General features: G+C 38.9%; 1 long non-coding RNA gene across 1 annotated transcript; it reads right to left on the minus strand.

Annotated features, from left to right (window-relative positions):
- Nucleotides 1–286: 286 nt before the first annotated feature.
- Nucleotides 287–21178, minus strand: LOC124274309. The gene is made up of 4 exons (XR_006897909.1): nt 20920–21178; nt 16695–16817; nt 886–1081; nt 287–393 (listed from the first exon to the last, which is right to left on the minus strand). It is a non-coding gene; the product is annotated as an uncharacterized LOC124274309 (long non-coding RNA).
- Between the last annotated feature and the right edge of the window lie 292 nt (nt 21179–21470).

The raw sequence follows: 21470 nt of genomic DNA on the forward strand, positions 1-21470 counted from the left end.
TCCAAGATATAAAACAGAATCCAAAGGCACAGAAGCGAGGAACTCACTAATCTAAATTTCCGAAAGAACACGCCAGTCTGAAACAGAGAGAATGTCCCGCTGTACCTGCAGCAGGCGTGGAGTGTGTAGCTATGGCCATGTTAATGATGACTTCAGAAAACACGATCACCAGCAGCTAACATTAATGGTGGACCAATGCACCACAAGCGGGTGGACGACAGACATTACATGATGATCCGAATGAGAAGAGCAGAAGACGATGTAAATAGAGAACATTTGACGAATGCTGTATTGGGACGTTTTATTCATGACGGAAGTACAGAAAATGATGTAGAACCATAGTTAGAATAACGTTAACATCGTGTCATCCCTCGACGCACCCCGTGGACCAGTCTGCAACACAAGACACACGTGTATGTACACTGACCACTGTGATACTGGACATTTATACAATACCCAACATTCAGCACAAGTAGTTTAATTTTACGCCGCTTTTAGCAATATTCCAGCAATATAACGAAGGGGGACACCAGAAATGGGCTTCACACATTGTGCCCAAGTGAAAAATAGAACCCGAGTGTCTGGCGTGACGAGCGAACGCTTTAACCACTTGGCTACCCCACCGCCCCCTCAATACAAGACGTCACACGTGACGTACTGATCTATTTATGCATAGAGACATATGTAAGTTTACCAAAGACCGTAATGTGATGTCATATCTGTACACTGTCAGCCTTTTCGGCAGCAATACTTTCATCACCATTGTGACGTGGGATTCGAGTACTGGTGCATCGTAGCCATTTGTGGATTCAAACACCGATATTCACCGTTAATACCTACTAGACTATTCAACTACACCTCAGGAGAGTAAACTCTATAGCTCACCTGGTCCAGATCCATATGGTGTGTGGACGTTGCTGGGGAGTCGCATCACCTTCTGCCGAAGTAGATGTGAACAAGGTCATCGACACACTTGAATTCATTCGCCGTGAAGTGGCCATTTCGGTCGGAATCACAAAGGTCATATATCTGATAGAACGCTAGGTTCAGGAAGGACGACCTCTTCTGTTGGGGATGCATCCTGGCAAGGAAAGGAGAACGTTAGAAACTAAGAACAACGCAGCAAATACACTGATGTGGAACCTCAATAATCCATTTTGAAAGGTTCACATGAACGAAATAATCCATAGGACATGTCACGGGTGAGATGTTTAATGAATATTCTTCAGAATCTGGACCCTTTACATCTCCTCTCTGATGTTACTTATTTACGTCAAGTGAGCCTACGTTTCTGCTGGTGGAAAGACATTTCTGAGTTTCATCGTACGTTCCCTAGCATTTATCAACACAGCTACAAATATTCATTCTTTCATAAGAACAACCTTTAAAGAAATATTTAAATAGAGACTCCCCATTGTGTTGCAAATATGAACACATGTCTAAACTGTCTGACTTAACATTTTAGCAGCAACATCTCGTCTGCTTTTGTACACTTTAGACGTAATTAAATACGAACATGGCATTTTTAGTTTCAACAAAATCAGTCAACCACAAACATATTCTGTTCAAATGGTGCGTGTGTGTGATGGTGCTACAGTAGGCCAGGATATGCGTATTCTGTTCCCTAACACATGGTGTCATCAGTTAAATTTAGCCATCCTTCCACCCATATTTTGCCTTTAGCGCCAGAGATAATCCAAACTGGTTATTCTCGGGCGTCGACGTCAAATATTTACTGTATTGTACACAGGAGTCCTTGGCTTTACCATAGGTCCACTCCGAAATTCCCATAAACATCGGCACTAGGGTCCTTGGATCACATGAAATCTATCGAAAGTCTAACGCATGTCAAACAATCAAAACATGCCAACATTTACAAATCAAAATTAATACAAGGGGCATCCCAAAAGTAGTCGGCCTAACTATATTCTCTATGTCCAATGTTAGAAAAGCTTCCATTGTATTTTGAAGGAATCATTAGCAAAGCCATATCCAAAATTTCACATATGTGGGTATTGTGGTTAACGAGATATTACTCATCACACTGGGGTATGATATTTCTTTAAAAATTGCAGAAAGTGAAAAACGATCTGTCATTTTGTACCTCTTGGATAATGGTATGCCCTCAGATAATATCATACAAAATATGTTCAGTATAGTCTTGGGTGACTTCCCGTCATAATCAACAATATTGCGTGATATACACTAAACGCCCAAAACAACGTTACCCTCTTAACTTTATAAATTACTTAGAAACTATCAAAGATATGTTAGAGGTATTAGTTTAGAAGAAAGCTTAACAACAAAGATTTATGCAAATCACGAAAAACAATTCTCAAATGCATTCATATTTAGGTGAAATGCATCTTTTTTCAGAAGAGTTAAATCGTCCTATTTTCGTCCATGCCGAAATAACCAACAACTGTGATTTAGATGTCCAAAAGAAAGGTTGAAATAACATTCTGCTTTGGGACAAAGGTAAACCATTTAAAGTCACCATTTTTCAACTATTAACACAAGAAGAAACTGTTGTAGAGTGGGTAAAGTTGTAAAATAATCGTTCATATGATTTCAGTCTTTTAAAACATTTTCTGCTGATTTGCATTAGTAAAATCAAGTGAAACTTGTCTTTGATATTGCGAAAAAATGTGTAGGAACATCTACAATTATCTTTGTTCACTTTTTTGCTTGCAAAGTAACATATTACCTTTTTCTGTTTACACATAGCAATATCAATCGCCAAAACGCAGCAATATTCAAGCAGTATTTGCATCCATTTCACATGTAGAATGATTTTATAGAGTATGAAGAGAGCCTAGAAAAGATGATATGATACACAAGTGCGAGAAATATGCCACGATTAGCATCTGAAGAGAGAGAAAGAGCCACTGGGATGGTGCAGATGGGGTCGACATACAATGATGTTGCCAACGCCCCCGGATGCCACCGGATCACGGTTATAAGACTTATTCAGGGCTTCAGACAGACTGGGGTCACCGTAGACAGACCAAAAAGTGGACGTCCACGCATCACAATGCCAGTTGAAGATAGGTACCTCCGTCAATAAGGAAGGAGGGTAACGTTTCTTTTGGCGTTTAGTGTATATTTAGACGGGGCTGTTTTTAAAGGACACCCCCATTTTTATCTTTCAAAAACATTGTGTTCAGATATTCAAGCTGGCACTGTTTACAATATATTGAGTGCTGACACTTTTGTGACCATTCAGTATTTATTTTGAACCCTTGGTATCATTTATGAATAAGTGAATACATTAGAATTAATTATGTCCTTATGATAACGTCATCTGAAGGGTTTTGGTAGTGTCTCCAAAACAAGCTCTTCCAGTAAACATCATGAGGGGAGTCACTTTAACAGGCATTGTAGTAATATCTACATTTGATTCTAGAGGACTATCTCAAACACACAATGTTTCTTGCATATTCTGTTTCCTGAAGTTTGTGATGCATTTATTGGAGATTTTGCGTTTTGGGGGGTAGCAAGATAAAGAGTCAAACAAAACGGGGATCGTGAGGCTGGAACATGGCAAAAGCAATTTGCTTGAGGTTGACAGATAATATGTAGAAAAATAAAATTTAAAAACATCTGCATTTGTATAATTTTCTAGGCGAGGCTGACTACTTTTGGGACGCCCCTCGTAGTGTGTGTACTCTATAGAGCTAGGTCTGACCGATTGTATTCACCAAACGAAACAAAGGAGTTAGCAACGACTCCTCAGAGATATCACTACAATCGAATCACAGCACAAGATTATGTAGACAATTGTGACGTTACCAGTCACCATGACGTCACGATCAAATGCAACAATAACTGTTGTTTCCGCCATTGAAGCAGGTTGATGCACTTTTCACATTTTTCACTTCATGCAACAGTGACTGTGTCAGAATACCATAATGGCATGGTCTAACCTGACGCATCCGCCTATCTCAACTGTGGTGAACCACACGGGGTGCATACAACACGCTCTTTTGTGAAAACTATATCCTGCAATTTCTTGTGCCTAACCACCAACACGTGTTGAATTCGGCTTATACCCCAACACAGCTACAACTTAAGGATTGTTGAATGCTGCTTATACCCCAACACAGCTACAACTTAAGTACTGTTGAATGCGGCTTATACCCCAACACAGCTACAACTTAAGTACTGTTGAATGCGGCTTATACCCAAACACAGCTACAACTTAAGTACTGTTGAATGCGGCTTATACCCCAACACAGCTACAACTTAAGTACTGTTGAATGCGGCTTATACCCCAACACAGCTACATACAACTTAAGTACTGTTGAATGCGGTACAACTTAAGGACTGTTGAATGCGGCTTATACGCCAACACAGCTACAACTTAAGGACTGTTGAATGCGGCGGCTTATACAACAACACGGCTTATACCCTAACACAGCTACAACTTAAGTACTGTTGAATGTTGAATGCGGCTTATAATGAAGTACTGTTGAACGGCATACGCCTACAGATACACAACTTAAGGACTGTTGAATGCGGCTTATACCCAACACAGCTACACTACAGTACTGTTGAATGCGGCTTATACCCCAACACAGCTGCGACTTAAGTATACCCCAACGCAGCTACACCCCAACACAGCTACAAAAGTACTGTTGAATGCGGCTTATACCCCAACACAGCTACAACTTAAGGACTGTTGAATGCGGCTTATACCCCAACACAGCTACAACTTAAGTACTGTTGAATGCGGCTTATACCCCAACACAGCTACAACTTAAGTACTGTTGAATGCGGCTTATACCCCAACACAGCTACAACTGAAGTACTGTTGAATGCGGCTTATACCCCAACACAGCTACAACTTAAGTACTGTTGAATGCGGCTTATACCCCAACACAGCTACAACTTAAGTACTGTTGAATGCGGCTTATACCCCAACACAGCTACAAATGAAGTACTGTTGAATGCGGCTTATACCCCAACACAGCTACAAATGAAGTACTGTTGAATGCGGCTTATACCCCAACACAGCTACAACTTAAGTACTGTTGAATGCGGCTTATACCCCCCCAACACAGCTACAACAACTGTTGGATGCGGCTTATACCCCAAAGCTACAAATGAAGTACTGTTGAATGCGGCTTATTAACACCCCAACACAGCTTAAGTACTGTTGAATGCGGCTTATACCCCAACACAGCTACAACTTAAGTACTGTTGAATGCGGCTTATACCCCAACACAGCTACAACTTGAAGTACTGTTGAATGCGGCTTATACCCCAACACAGCTACAAATGAAGTACTGTTGAATGCGGCTTATGCGGCTTATACCCCAACACAGCTACAAAATGCTACAACTTAAGTACTGTTGAATGCGGCTTATACCCAAATGAAGTACTGTTGAAACACAGCTACAAATTAAAATGAAGTACTGTTGAATGCGGCTTATACCCCAACACAGCTACAACTTAAGTACTGTTGAATGCGGCTTATACCCCAACACAGCTACAACTTAAGTACTGTTGAATGCGGCTTATACCCCAACACAGCTACAAATGAAGTACTGTTGAATGCGGCTTATACCCCAACACAGCTACAAATGAAATACTGTTGAATGCGGCTTATACCCCAACACAGCTACAACTTAAGTACTGTTGAAAGCGGCTTATACCCCAACACAGCTACAAATGAAGTAATATTTTGATGAACGAATTGCGCAATAAAAGATATGAACAATAAGTACATGCGTAAATACAACTCAGTCATTATCTAATTTCTTTGTTCTATATTTTTTAATGTGTAAGACTGGCTTGATATAGCTTTCCATATAATTTGTTGATTTGTTAATGAATCTTACTTCCGTGGCTGTGACAACCCTATCATTTACCGTAGTCAAGAAGGTCGGTAGAACATCTCGTAAAGTATATATAAATCCAACTGTTTTGCGTTTCTTAATCAAGTTTGACAAGTTGCTGTTGAGACTATAAGGATATGCCACTTGTCTTCTCCCCTGCCGTTAAGAGATACTCTCGACACTTCCGGTAACTGTCAGCCATGACTAGAAGTGGACCACAAAAGGGACTCATCGACTTTTAAAAGGAAACAGGAGACGGCAGTTCTCCTTCACAGACTAAATCAGTTCACGTCGTATTATTTACCAAAGCGAATGAAGCTGCCAAACATTTCACTGCCATACGGTGAAGTAACTTTAGGAAGTGCAGTCCAGAAATAATACAATGAACCCGAGTGTTGTTAGAGTTAGACCTTTTTATATACATACAGATATAAATAGATAGACAGATAAATAGATAGATAGATAGATAGATCTGCACACAAATATATAGACAGATATCTATATATACATTCATATATGCATTCGCATATATATATATATATATATATATATGTGTGTGTGTGTGTGAACATAAGTCTCTCTCTCTCTCTCTCTCTCTCTCTCTCTCTCTCTCTCTCTCTCTCTCTCTCTCTCTCTCTCTCTATGTGCGCGCGCGTGCGCCACCCACACAGCCATCATGATAATGTCCAGATATCTCTGTCCCATGGAACTATTTCAACTAAGTTTCTATAATTTGAAATATTAGAGACTTTTATTCTTAATCCGGTATAAGTTATTAATGAATCGCATAAGAATAAAAAAGGCATTACCCAAGTGAGCAATGTGTTTACCGAGCACTGCGTCATTATACACGCTGGAGTCGGGATAATTTGATGAGTAATATATGAGGTTTAAAGGTTCCCCGAAACAGAGCTGCAAGACGTATAGTGAATCGTCACTTCTTCCTGTGATGTCCTTCCCGCAATCATGATCTATGGAAGTAGTCTACGAGATTATCTACGAATAACGACAAAATATAGGAGAGTTCAATCATTTGGCGAAAAGTATTGAATAATGGGTTCCTCCCACGCCGAGTAACGTGTGTATTGATTGCAGGCTTTTCTCAAGATGAAAGTAATATCATAACTCATTCGTTATAGGCTCACAACACCGAGATATGGTGCCGTCCACAACCTGCCATTGTTACATCAACGTTTGACGTACTTTCAAAGGCTACAGGCGATGAAGCAAATTGTGCAATATTGAAACTCTGATGAACCGGCTGATGAGTTGAGACTTCAGTCTAATCAGAACATCCTCATTGAACCGCGTCTCACCATAAGCACAGAACACAAAAGGCTTGGTAAAGGCCTCCTATATACTTGTACGTTTCTGAATCTGTTCCATGATTTTGTGCGAATTTTCATCTTTAGGGTGAGCACGTTATCAAAGATAAACAAAAAGAAATCTTTAATCGTGAGAAAAAGTTCAATCATTTCAACTCCTACTATATCGAAAAACGTATTAATGAATTACATTGATTGTTTTATTGTTTGTCAAAGACTAAAAGAGTAAAAACATATCTTCGCATGTTTGATAGTACGTCAATGTGATCATCCCAATGACTGGAGCTGCTTGACTAAGGGAAGGGTGACCACTGACAAATGGCCACTCTCTTCATAAAATTGTGTGGTGTATGTTAGTCACTTTGAATCTATATGAATCATAACATGTGTTCTTACTGTTTTATTTTCTATTTCAGGTGGATAACACTGTTGAAGGGCAACAGCTATTTGGCCACTATTGTAAGACATAGAGAATCTCACCCGAGTGTCTGATATATCGAAAATATCACCACAAGTTGATAAAATTGAAACAAAAACTCCTTTGATATCAAATGATACGAGGGTGAGAATATATTTATCGTCCAATATCATTCTTCATTAGTTTTCACTAAAAAAATGTTCATCTCTGAACACGGTAGTGCCATTAGACTTGCAGTGCAACGATGCCATAGCATTGTGACGTCATCAAGTTTTATGACGTCATAGCATTGCGAGTCATGTAATTGGTAATGTCAAAACGATATCTCCTAGTAGATATCGCTTGATCTCACCCAAGCGATATCTACTGTGGAAATCAGCATTGGATGATAAATCATGTTATCAAAATACCTAAAGCTTAAAATGAGTGAGTGACTTTGGTTTAACGCCGCTTTTAGCAATATTCCAGCAATATCACGGCGAGGAACACCAGAAATTGGCTTCCCTAAATCTTAAACTGAACTTCTTGCTTTTTGCTCTTGACAAAACTCCTGGCTTTACCAGAAATGTCGAGTCTTAGCATAATGTCGAGTATGTATAAAGAAACAGGTGAGCACACCTGAGACGACATGGATGTCATCTCTAAGGAAGGGTGTCCAGCAGTTTACATGTTGATTTGTCAGTACACTTCAGATGACATTTGCTTACGTTTTTGACAATTTGTCCTGAACCCCTGACTGAAACTGAGATCAAACTATATCCGTGGTCGCAACGTTTCGTAACAAAATACCAATAGATCAAGGATTTTCGTTTTTCCAGTAGTTTGCAGTGTTGAATATGGCTGTATAATGTTAAAATGTTAAACGTTTTGAGACGATTCAGTTTGTTGAATGTCAAGAAAGGCCTAATCCACACGGTATCAGCTTTATCTATCCCAAATACTTTCTGAATGTCCTTCCTTCTTTGCATTAAGGGATATGGGTAATCTTTGAGACAGGGATTTAGTGGTACATCTGTCTTTAGGAATGTGTAACGACCTGTGGAATCCAGAACCAAAACCGGAAAGAAAATGTCTTCAGGTTTCAGAAGTCAGTACGTATTGGTAGAACTGATATGTGGTTTAGTGAACATTTCTTATTGATTACATTAATTTGATACGTCTCGATAAATATACAATAGATTAACTGTACAGCACTTCCCCTGACGTTCTCGTAATTCAGGTAACAGGAGCCCAGGTCACCATATGGAAAACGTTATTTCATACCTTATGTTTATTTATCCATGGTTTAATTTGCATAACTTACCAATCAAGAATATTGTTGACATATACCTGAACTGACTGCACCTGCACTGACTGTTCCCGGACTTAATCACGGTTTTACCTATAACCAGATCATCAGCCACATAATGAACGTTGATAACTGTTGCTGTATTCGTTCCTTCATGAGAAACATTCCATCAATCACCGATAAAAACTATTACCAGTTAATACATGAATATACTCAAAAGCCGTCCCAAAATCCTTCACTAGACGACAGAGATTGCTGATGAATATAGGACCACATACTGACACACGCTAATTACAACTCAAGCACACGGGCGCCCTGCATTTCTCTGCAGCACAGTCTGATTAAACAATTTATTACATCATATCTAACCTGATCACTAAAACATATATGTGATCGTTATGACGTTAAACGATTCCTTGAATGAAAATTGCAATCTTGCAAATATGATTCTGTCAAAATCGCATCTAGGGAACATGTTTATGAATGATATTAGGTTATTAAGATAGTGTTCTCGAACTTAACGTCAAGAAAACTAAAGAACTCAACCTTCGTAGGAAACGATCACCAATCACACCTGTAACTATCCAGGGCCAAGAAGTAGAAGTAGTTGAAGAAGTATCTCGGGACAATTATTGACAATAAACTTTCTAATGAACAAGCTGAGAATAGAGTTGTGAGAGCTGCAGGGAAAATAGCATCTTGTGATTTTGGAATTTTAGAAACTCTAAACATTTTAACTGTTTTCAATCTTACCTCAAGAATTCTAAATGACCCGTCTCATGTTTTAAATTCTTCTTATAAGTTTTTACCCTCTGGTCGCAGATATCTTATCCCCAATGTTAAATCTAAGAGAGCAAAACAAACTTAAACCAATCTTAAATATTCTGTTATGTGTTGTGTTGTGTCGTAGCTATTCTCACAACTTATGTTTAACTTTGAGGGATTCTACATGTCCTATTGCTTTCGATGTCTGTTTGTATCGTGCTGTTTTAACATACAATATACCTCTGATGTGCACAAACTTCCCTCACGGGTAATAAAGTATTATCTTATCTTAAATCTTTTTAAATGTTCTATCATCAGATGTAATAATGATGAATATACACTCAGATCAAACATCTATGTTGTTGGGGCATCCTCAATGATGGTACCAGTTTACTGGTGTCTAAACACACGCACCTGATATATTAATTTGGTTCTACGAAGCCGTTGCCATTCCGATAACGGTACCTATGAAGTTGATCATTTTACATATTAAAGTTTAAACACTTGTTTGTTTAAACAAAGTTTGCACTTTGATGGAAGTGGGACCTTGTGCATCTTGTGACTATATATATATATATATACGTACACAGAACCAGACTCCACTATATCAGACAAGACCCGCAAGTTCTTGAATTTGAAGCGTAGCAAGTGAAATATAAGTACCATTCTCATACAAATCATTAGTTGCAGAAATGTACCACCACATTCCGGATTTTTATTTACACTTTTTATTTATTATTTACATATCTATCATCCATTTCTCTGAATGAAGAAGAATTGCAGTTTGGTTCATATTTTCATAGTACCCACCCCCATTTCATGGATGATACTCCTTAACATTATGTCTCCTAGAAAGAAATGCATCTACTGCATGTCGTCAAAAGGTAACGTACACTTGTGTTGCTGTCCATGTACATCGCACCATGCCAGCCTTAGAACGAGAAGATATGATACCACATTGTCTCCTCTAAAGGTACATACATATTTTATTGTGTCTCTTCAGAAACAGGTAAACATACAGTGCCATTGTGTCTCTTCAACAGGTAAAAACATAATAGCATTGTCTATTAGAACGAGAATACGTCATATCATTGTCGTTCCTCAGAAGGAGAAAAGTTGTGTCTCTTCGAAAGGTAAATATTTATTTCATTCTGTCTCTCACTGAAGATAAAGACAAATAGCGTTCTGTTCTTTTCCTCAAAAGGTAAATACACAATATCCTTCATTATTCCATTATGTCTCCTCATCAATGTGTTGCCTTTGACCGCAGAAGGCTATTTCTCTGTAAGGGCGGTAAAGGCTTGCCTTGGAGTTTAGGAACATCTGGGTTTTTCGTTTATTGGCTTAGCGTCGATAAATATCATTGCCTCCCTCCTCCCACGCCTCTGTATCTCCATCCTCACGCCTGTCTGACTGCGCACAGCATTTATCACTTGTCTCCTCACCACAGGCACAAAACACCAAACCTGCTTAAATTTCTAATACATCACAAGCCCATGCTCCGTTTCATCAAATACAATGTTAATCCCCGCGGTCTTACTGCTCAACACAAAGCTGGTGGCGAGTGTGGACAACATCTGCCTCACGCTTGTCCAGCAACATCCTATACGGAGGATGTGATCTATCACCCCATCAGAAGGCCAGGAGGACGTTTCTCGGACCAAGTTGGCGTCTTGAGTTGTTGTCATTTAGGCAAGACACGACCAATGTGAATGAATCACTAGTTAAGCCTTGTTGTGGCTTCTTGTCAATGCATTCTTGTCTGCTTCCGCGAAATGATTCAGTTTGCTCCTCAAACAGACGGCAGGTTTTCTGTTATTGCTATTTGAAAATGACAATTTACCCGTACAGCCTCAGAAAAAACTTTCACTCTCATTACTTTCAGTTGGGTAAATTGGCATTTTAAATACACGGAACGTCTGAGATATTAACCTGCAAGGTATAGTTGGTTGGCTTAATGGGTAACAGTCATGTTTAACCCTACTGGTACTGTACTTTAGAATGTAGATTGAGACAAGAATAATGTGTTAATTAGCATGTGTATTTCATTCATTGACATGTAGACATCTGTTGTAATTATTGACTTTACTTTAATTCGCTTTACAAGAAGCAAGGCTCTGCGCCACTATCTGCATGCATAATGCTTTTTCATAGTCATCGAGTTGTCCTTCTCTTCAAAGCACCTGCTCTGTCAAATTATGATAGGCATAAATGTATAGAGAGAGTGGTTATATAGATACAGACTTTGTAGGGAGGAGCAATAGCCACATCCATCTGACTCTCCACACCTACAACTCTATAGAATTAACAGTACTCAAACATATACGCGTGGTAGAAAAAGGCAGTTGGGAACATAGCTGTTTCCAAGACACGGTTAAATAATTATAGTCCGCATGACACAAGTCATGTCACGGCGACATACAAGTACCAAATTAATTCACACGAAGACGTTGTCTTAATGTAGTAGATGTACAAAAATAGAGTAGTATCAGTATATATAACACATATCCTAAAAGAAAAATTGATAACTGAGTCACCATTGACATGACAAATGTCATTGCCAGAGAATGATCAGTTTCCATTATCTCCCAGTTTCCACGTTTGAGTAAAAGTCAAAATAGTGATGGAAATGACATGACCACCTGGTGTTTATATGAAAAGGGTTAGTGAGTACGGTTTTACTCCGCTTTTAGCAATATCACGACAGGGGACACAGAAATAGGCTTCACACACTGTACCCATGTGGGGAATCGAAACCGGGTCTTCAGCTTGACAAGCGGGCGCTTTAAGTATTACGCTACTCCACTGCCCATAGTGTACAGGGTGAGCATATTCTGCTCCATCAGGAGCAATAGCCACTGACATAATCAAGTTAGCGTTTTTATGCCAAGAAACGAACCCAGCAAATCTCATGTCATTCGACAACGGTCAAACACCCCTCACACAACACAAAATATGTTATTCACTACAGGACAGGTGAAGGTAACATCTCGAAACTATTTGTTACGTAGAAATGTTCCTCTGTTGGAATATACACGTTAACGTCAGAGTGAGTGAGCTAAGTTTTACGCCGGACTCAGCAATATTCCAGCTATATAGCGGCGTTAACGTCAGAGAATAATGAGTCTCGGTTATCTGCCGATAAAGAAAAATAGTGATCAAATTGTCATTATGAATATATCACTGAAAATCAGTGGTTATACCAGGTGTTTACGAAAGAGCAAACATATCCTGTTACAAACGTTGGGGAAAGACGGCGTCGAAACTAATGACGTTTCATTGTGCTTTTGCTTCAGAATTCTTGACAACTTCTCAAATAGGAAACCATTTTAAAAAATGAGTCAAGTTTGATAGGTAATCACTTCAAAATTCGCTCACAAGTAGAGAATTTAAACTACATGTCTAAAAAGTGCTTAAATTGTTAAGTGTCCCATGAAACGTGAAAATTGAAAAGCTGTGCGGGCGTGATGCACCTGTGGTTGGAGATATGTGGCGTACTGGAAGCCTGCATGTAATGGATTTATCATGTTGCTTCATACTTCAGGAAATAGCAAGTCCTATTTGATAAATTGCCTTGGACATTAAAGTATCATTATACTTTGATGACAAATTGTTATTTTGCTTCAATAATTTGTTAATACTTTCTTAAAGTCGACATATCGTTCTCTTTCTTTTTATCTTATTTTTTACGTCGACGGTGACATTTAACGTTTCATCATGGCGGAGGAGACGTTAGAAGTGTCGTCCCACTCAACGTTATGTTTTCTACGAGACTTTGGCATCATAGTACATAAATGCCTGTTAAAGAGAACAATCTCAAAAGAGATCATGGTATTTTATTTTGTCATCTTGGCAGCAAAACAAGTTGTTTTGTTCATTTGCACATTTTCCTGAGGTAAAAGCAAATGTATAATTCATGTAACATGGGACTGATGTCAATGTCAGTGATGCAGTGAAGATGTTTGGGCAGCACCGTTTTAGATTTCAAGTTTTACCTCATTTCGTTTTATGCATATGATGTTGAAAGTCGAAAGTAGTTGTTTTGATTAATTGAAATAAATTTACCTTACTGATGGAGGGTATAAAGAAGGTAAACTTGAATAACAAAATGGCAATGTAGAAATCTGGTCATTATTTAAAACGTTGACAATGTGAAGGCGTGGATTTACGAGAATTTACAAAGTTAAGTTTCTTGCATTTAGAATAGTTTGAATATTTGCATGAACGTGTATTCCAACACCCTATTTACTTGCAACTACATGTACCGGTGGAAGTTGTGTTTCCAATACCCACAAAGGACATGTTCGTCAACTATTCAATGTGGTGATACGTCTTCTACATTGTATCTGTCCAATTACATCTCCCAATTTCCCCGTCTGTCGGCGTCTCTCGGCAGTTGAGCATGTCCTCCCAGTGTAGTAATTACTGGCTGATTAGCCAACACCGCCCCCGTCACAGTGTACTGGTAGAAATGTCAGTCGGTCATGTTCCTGCTTAGTCAACACTGCGCCAACATCAACTGTCTTTGATGACTTCTTGGCGAACTGTTAGTATTAATAATTTGTAATAGTGTAATCTGGCTGTAGTTTGGTCAGAATGGTCCGAGGTGTAATGCGGTAAGAAATATTTAAGCCTATTTGCTATAAAACACTTTGCGTTCATCACGATGTAGTCAATCAAAGCCGTACAATCTCTGTAGTGTTTCAATATAATACGAAGGTCTTAGTTTGGAAGCATTATTCCAGCTATATGACGGCGGACTCTAAACATTCGATTCTGGACCAGATGCCAAACTGACTGACATCATGCACATCAATCGAGGCCAATGCGATACGAGGGGGGTGACAACCATTTTTGGCATGAGTATGTATGTGAGGTTTCGTGTTTTCCTTTTAGGCTCTTCATTGGGTATATCAAACTCCAAATTCTAAATGTGCTCTTGACGTCAAGAGTGACCCAGTCGTTTAAGAGTGTGAGTGGGTGAGATACGTTTTACGCCGCTTTTAGCAATATTCCAGCAATATCACGGAGGTGGACAGCAGAAATGGGTTTCTCACAATGTACCCATTTGTGTAATAGAACCAGTGTCTTCGCGCTTCGGACAATATAATCTTCGATGTATTTCTTTATTTCGACTTTTACCATGCATTCCTGTATCTTCTGGGGCAAAGTGATTGACATGGTTGTTCATGTGTTGGGGGACGATTCGCCACATGGTCATAATGTGTGAAGCCCATTTTGTGACCCCGCTGTGATATTGCTGGAATATTGCGGTGTAAAACTAAACTCACTCACTCATGTGTTGGGAATGGATGATAGGACAGGAGACGCTTGACTGTTTGCCTCACGATTCATCCACACTTGCTCATGATATAGTGAGATCGTAGAATGATTTTGCCCTTATTTATTTTAATACGTTCAGGGATACAAAAACTGGCAGGGAAAACGTTATTTGTCATAGTCCTTACTTAATTAAAATTCTTACCAGACGTCCTGTGTGGGAGAACGAAAGTAGAAAACCTATTCTTTGTTTTAATTAAAGGTTGAAGTTTGTGCCCAGGCACAATAACCTGTCTATTGCCCCCCTAGATGAGAAGTGTGTGGGAGGCTGATTCAGCTAATTACACCGCTTTAGTTGGCTACTTGTGGGGTCATTCTTACCCGGCAACTTCACGTGGTGGCACTTCCCATTATTCTGGCCATGGGGCAGCCGGGGGGATGGCACCATGGTCACACAGGCAGTAGAACGATTTCAGAGGATAATTGGAGGTTACACTAATGTCGATATGATCGCTTCGCTAGATCCATCGGTTTAATTGGAACGCATCATATCGGCCACTTCTCCATACCAAATCGGTTTTTACATTACGCCCGCAATAGGATGTTAGTATCTATTCGCGTAGAAGCAAGCTATGCAAGAACGTGTTGAGAAATACATTGGGATATTGGCGGGGAAAACACGCATTCCACCAATTCCTAGTTCTGTTAATGCAACCTTAACCGTGCACTGACATAAAGTTTAGACATTACCAATGACTATATCTTCAATATATCAAAGTGAAACTATTTTCCGGAACAGCGGTTGACCTTGACCTTCACTCACTACGGGAATATGTCAGACAAAACATACTAACTCGCTTCTCAAAGGCTTTGTTCATTAACTGATTAAACGTTGATCAATGTATTGATTTATAGATTCATTCCCATACTGATTCCTATTTGGATTTTCACACATGAGTTGATAATTACTTCATACATCAATCTATTAATTGATTCAAACGTTGATTCATATTAGATTCTTAAATTTGTTGTACGTATGATCGTATTAGTGAGCAGATCAGTCATGACAATATTTAGGTCATTCAGTATACAATATCAACGACCAGAGAATAACTAGTCGCAAAATGCAAAAAAAAAGCCCTGAAAAGTATCGGAATGGATAACTGAAACCCACAGTTCAAACAATTACATGTGTGACTCCCAATTATCTGAAGACCCTCAACTCGTGAATTAAGTCCTCGATCCATGTGGGTTCGAATCCCAGGTTATACTTCTTATTTTCCTATTACCATTCCAGTGTTTTAGTACCAGAGTTCGGGTTTTCCCCATTCCTTTGACAGACCAAAACAACACATTCCTATATTCTTGACTGATAACTTCTCCCTGGTCGTTGTTGCGGTAACATCTTCCAAATAACGTTATTCTGACCTTTTTCACGACATGGTTTGGTTGTTGAGAAGTGGGCCAAAGATCATTGTTGTATAGCGTATCATAGCTACCATATATTGTATAAAGTATATATGGGATTCATTGGATAACCAGGAATAATGAACCAACATATACATGCTCCTTATAATATCAATTGATTTCACAAATAAGCTTTCACAAACAACATCCCTTCATAAGTAGACGTCGTGCAGCCCAGTTTTCGTTTAGTCAGCTCCACATGGATCAGTGTGGAATTCAACTACAACAAAATATTCACGGGAGGTAACAACGTGTCACCAAAATGTCACAGCATGGCCGTGCATGGTGAAAACTTCTCATCACGTACTCACATGTCAAGCAAGCCTGTAGTGAATCCTGTAGACGGTGTGAGGAGTAGGCACGAAAGGGCGCTGATGAGGAGGCAATCTACAGCTTTCATTACAGGTGAAAGGTCACGGGCAGCAGCTTTGCACCTGCGTAACATTGAAACAGTCATCTTTAGCTTAAAAGTAAATGATAATTTATATCATTTCTAACTTCGAATCATACATACCAAACTTTATTGATGTATCATTTCAACAGAAATTTGAAAATTGCTCATGATAACATGCCAGCTTGCTCTAGGCGTCAGGATACAGTGATAGTACAGGAAATTTTATTATGTCTGGGTTTTGTTTCGGTAGTTTCAGAATTTCGTCGATATTCTAGTAAAATAACATGTTCAAATAGGTATTCGTAAATCTTGAGACAATACTGTATTAAAGAAACATGCAAAATACTGCAGAAAGTAGCACATAAGTGGTAGTTCAAGTGTTCGTTAAGCACAATCCAAGCACCCTTCATGGCAACACAACACACATTATCTGTTGATATGTAGCAATAATGTTCTCAGAGCCCAACCTTTTAATCGGCCAAATGGTTTTAATTCTGAAGAAGAGCAAAGAAACTGAAGTAAAAATAATGTTCCATTTATATCTTTAAGAAATACAATATGCCTGTTGTCTGACGGAAAATGTTATGGTAAAAGATTCCAAGAACAAAGGGCAATCACCATCAGACAACAGATGAGGCCCAGACATATCGTATTCCGTTTAAAATTATAAGTCATTTTTTTAGTTTCTAAATGTTATGACATTCATATGATTTACCGAACTTGGTTGTTCTTAGTGTACTTACTGGTGGTAATTTTTCGTTTTGTTCATAAAATGTGATGAAAGTTTAATAAATATATATTATGAACATCAGTCCGCGAGGGATTTATTTGTATTGTTCCTCACACAGGAAACATACAGAAAGCAGACAACACACCGAAACATGATTACATGGTGTCACCGCGAGACCTTGACATCGAATTTACAAATATGTTAAGTTTGAGATGATGGCCCTCTTTGATCCCTTCGTTTTATTCCTTAGAATCTTCAGCTTGTTGGAACAAATTATCAGTTTCACTTTCTGTTTTTCAGAAATTGTTAGACACTCATTTTGTACGGCTGTTCATTGCAAAACCGGATGCCATTCTTGAAAGCATAAAATGTTGCACTGTTTCTAACTAATCTGTGAAGGGGGAATTCGTTGGGATTATTTTGTTTGTTGTTGAACGCCGCACTGAGCAATATTCCAGCTATATGGCGGCGGTCTGTAAATGATCGAGTCTGGACTAGACAATCCAGTGATCAACATCATGAGCATCGATCATGTGTCAACCAAGTCAGCGAGCGTGACCACCTCATCCCGTTAGTCGCCTCTTACGACATGTATGTGCAGATATGCTGCTTGACAACGATACAAGAATCTGTATCGAAACGCCTCATTACCTGAATAGAGAGGTTGTTCATCCATAACGTTTGTCCTTATCTATTATATGAGAGGAATACAGTTACAGATATGTTTGAAATAAATTTTATCAATAACGTCCAGATAGCAATTGACAGATGCTGTGTATTCTGTACGGTCTTCACTGGAGGCACCTATGTCAAGGTGAAGTATAGGAAACTGAGCATACAGTCATTGGAACTATGGAATATGTGGTACTCGCACACCATCCGGGAGTTCACCAATGACATTATTGATAAAATCATTTTCAAAACTAAGTTTAAGACCTCTGTCACTTTGTACTGATGGTCGGCACTAAACTATCCCAATAACTGTAACAACTACTCGCTCTTTCACCTCTCACTACTCACTCACTCACTCCCGAAGCGTTGCTTCATGCCAGCGAACACTTTCGTATCAGCATTGTACAGCATCACACATGATCACAACACAACAGAGTGCTAACACATGATCGAATGTTGTGCAGTGACTCTGGCCAGTACAGCGTCAGGTTAGCTGAGTGCAACACGCTGTATTGACTGGGGTAACGGTAACATCGACTGGGGTAACGGTAACATCGACTTCTTGCAGATAAACTGTCATATCCTGTTTGGGTTGGTGGCCTTCGACCAACAATTGTGTCGTGGCGTACCTAAACGGTAGACCTAGACATTGATTAAAAACAATTTGCGCTCATATGTGTATTACTTAAAGTAGGTACGCAAAACATTAGCAAACGATATATGAAGTTTTCTGCCCTTTATTCAGTATTTCAGTTACCCCTTTGGCGTGGCATCGTAATGTGGGTAAAGCATGCATGGAATATTTAACCTCAATTATTGATTGTTTAATAGTATTTAGATCTTTTAAAGTTCGTGGATATGTCCCTGAATATGTATCATCACTCTGTCTATTTCTAAGAATATTAATGAACATTGTCACACGTATCATGTATTACTTCAACACAAGTACGTTATTGTGTTAGGATGTCAAACGAACAATATGTTTCAGTCAGATAAGCGAAGTCTGCATAGTTTCAATTTTAAATTCCGTTATCGAAACAAGAAACAGAAATGCTATTGCATACTAAATATCTAAAGGGCATATCTATTAGGACATATCTAAAGTTTGGAACATGAAATCGAATTTCGGTGTTTTAGAATTACATTAATAATTATTATTATTTTAGTTCTATCTATTTTCCGGGTGCGAATAAACATGTTGTCCCAGTCAACAGCAATCAATCAATTACCCTTTGAATTTGCTGACCATCGATTTCACATATAAATACGACATGTACTGTACCCACAATCATTGTCATTCAAGTGGTATAAGTTGTGACAATCATCGCCATACCCAAGTCATATATGTGGTGACAAACATCGTCATACAAGTCGTATAAGTGGTGACAATCATCGTCATACGAGTGGCATAAGTGGTGACAATCATCGTCATACACAAGTCATATATGTGGTGACAATCATCGTCATACAAGTCGTATAAGTGATGGCAATCATCGCCATACGAGTGGCAAAGGTGGTGACAATCATCGTCATACAAGTGGTATAAGCCGTGACAAGCTTCGTCATACACAAGTGATATATGTTGTGACAATCATCGTCATACAAGTCGTATAAGTGGTGACAATCATCGTCATACACAAGTCATATATGTTGTGACAATCATCGTCATACAAGTCGTATAAGTGGTGACAATCATCGTCATACACAAGTCATATATGTGGTGACAATCATCGTCATACGAGTCGTATAAGTGGTGACAATCATCGTCATACCCAAGTCATATATGTTGTGACAATCATCGTCATACAAGTCGTATAAGTGATGGCAATCATCGCCAAACGAGTGGCATAAGTGGTGACAATCATCGTCATACAAGTGGTATAAGCCGTGACAAGCATCGTCATACACAAGTGATATATGTTGTGACAATCATCGTCATACAAGTGGTATAAGTGGTGACAATAATCCATTTTACAGTAGCTGGAAGAAAAAGCTTGTCACCACTGCCGAGCAAATGAAGTACACACTTGAAAATATATATTTGACCAAAACAAATTCAAATGTTAGCATGTAGTCACTAGGCTGAGACAGTCGGCAAACTGCAAGCCTGTGCCGGGTATAGCATCAAATACATCTCTATCGATTATCCATTTCTTCTAGGTTTCATTTCTAGCCACAATTAAACATATGTGTATACCTCCTTTTGCCCGGCACTGTATCTTCACAAACTGCGAATGTTTGCTTGTTAACATGCACTGTGATTAAACATTTACTTCAAAACATCGTGTTTACCATCATCCTTTAAGGTGAGCCTGGGGCTTGCTATTACTGATAGTTTGGTAATATTATAAATTATTCAAAAGAAACCAGTGAAAAAGCAGAGTACGATTCATGACATCATGAGCATGTGTTTATCAATCTCTATCGAATGGTGACTATGCCAAGTGTTCGTAAAGCCCATAAAATATCCTTTTCATCATAAAACAAAAACAACATGATGATGAAATCTCAACAGATTATTTACTGGTGAATACTAAGAAAAGAATGACAACGTTTGTTACAAGAAAAAATAGTGCGCAGAAATTGTGTCGTTGAAATCACTGTATGCTATAACAAACGACTTTTTTAATTCTAAATCATAACGTAAATTTAGAATTTAAAAAATACCAAAATTACTAAAAATCAAGTATTCAGTAAGAAATTTTTGTTAAAAAGACAGCCTCGATCGCAAATTACTCACCTTCAATATTCGATATAAGTACTATCTCTCTCCGATTGCAACGGCAAATGTATGTCTTTTATGTGTGTCTGTATGTCCAATCGGTCATCGGAGACCACAACTACCCACACACACAACAGTTTGAATTCTAAATAGTCTTCGCCCAGGCCTATCAGTTGGACGTTCCAGCAGTTCTATGGAAGACGTTAAAGTTTCTGCAATTTCCTAGGAGTGCTATGTTTCAAGACGTGTGAAAGACTAACAAAAATTAAGGCTATTTGTGTTTATGTCCGAGCTCTCCTTTATAACCCGCCCTGTCACCCCCCTCTCCTCTCTCTCCCACTCCCCTCCACCCACTCTCAAAGGTGTCATTAGAGGAACTGCATACTGTTTCGCGGCATCGTCATAGCAGCTTCCCTCCCACTCCAACACCGACCAGTTGATACACAGTCCGGCGTGTGTGATTGGAGCTCATCGTGATTTATTTCTCAATAGCTAGTAGGGATACTTTGGACAATTCATTTTGTCAAAAACCCATTGCTGATGCCTGTACTACCAAAGCACGACGATAA

Source organism: Haliotis rubra, unplaced genomic scaffold (assembly GCF_003918875.1).
Source record: "Haliotis rubra isolate DU_JTF1 unplaced genomic scaffold, ASM391887v1 Scf19, whole genome shotgun sequence".
In the NCBI taxonomy this organism is placed as follows: domain Eukaryota; kingdom Metazoa; phylum Mollusca; class Gastropoda; order Lepetellida; family Haliotidae; genus Haliotis; species Haliotis rubra.